Here is a 660-nt window from a genome sequence, read left to right as displayed (position 1 = left end):
AGAGAGAAGATAGCCTGTCGTAACACACTCATTATAGAGAGAATACACTCATCCAGCGGAGAGAGAACATGTGCACACAAACGCCAGAATTCACTCAGAAATCTAGGAATACACTGAATTTAGCCAAAGCTGGGATCAGATCACCACAAAAGACAAAAAGAGAAATTATAATTTGCATATAGAAATCAAACTCTATTTTAGCATTAGATTTTTACATTATTATTTAACATTTTTTTGTAAAGTTTTACTATTTTACATTAATTCAAAATTATTCAAAACCGTTTTACTTTTGATTTTCTTTTTTATACGGTTCTTTATTTGACTTTACATTACTGGTCAGAAGTGTACAATAATAACACAGTTATTCTCTATAATGAGTGTGTTACGACAGGTTATCTTCTCTCTATAATGAGTGCGTTACGACAGGTTTTCTTCTCTCTATAATGAGTGCGTTACGACAGGTTTTCTTCTCTCTATAATGAGTGCGTTACGACAGGTTTTCTTCTCTCTATAATGAGTGCGTTACGACAGGTTTTCTTCTCTCTATAATGAGTGCGTTACGACAGGTTTTCTTCTCTCTATAATGAGTGCGTTACGACAGGTTTTCTTCTCTCTATAATGAGTGCGTTACGACAGGTTTTCTTCTCTCTATAATGAGTG

General features: G+C 34.1%; 1 protein-coding gene across 1 annotated transcript in view; it reads right to left on the bottom strand.

The window, feature by feature from the left end:
- LOC107573912 (cilia- and flagella-associated protein 69-like) overlaps positions 1–660 on the bottom strand; it is an 8,202-nt gene that overhangs the window by 2,574 nt on the left and 4,968 nt on the right. The window lies entirely within an intron of this gene.

This window comes from Sinocyclocheilus grahami, unplaced genomic scaffold (genome assembly GCF_001515645.1).
Source record: "Sinocyclocheilus grahami isolate Dianchi unplaced genomic scaffold, SAMN03320097.WGS_v1.1 scaffold2067.1, whole genome shotgun sequence".
Lineage (NCBI taxonomy): Eukaryota > Metazoa > Chordata > Actinopteri > Cypriniformes > Cyprinidae > Sinocyclocheilus > Sinocyclocheilus grahami.
The sequence above is the reverse complement of the archived record's forward strand: the minus strand, read 5'-3'. Positions and strand labels throughout refer to the sequence as shown.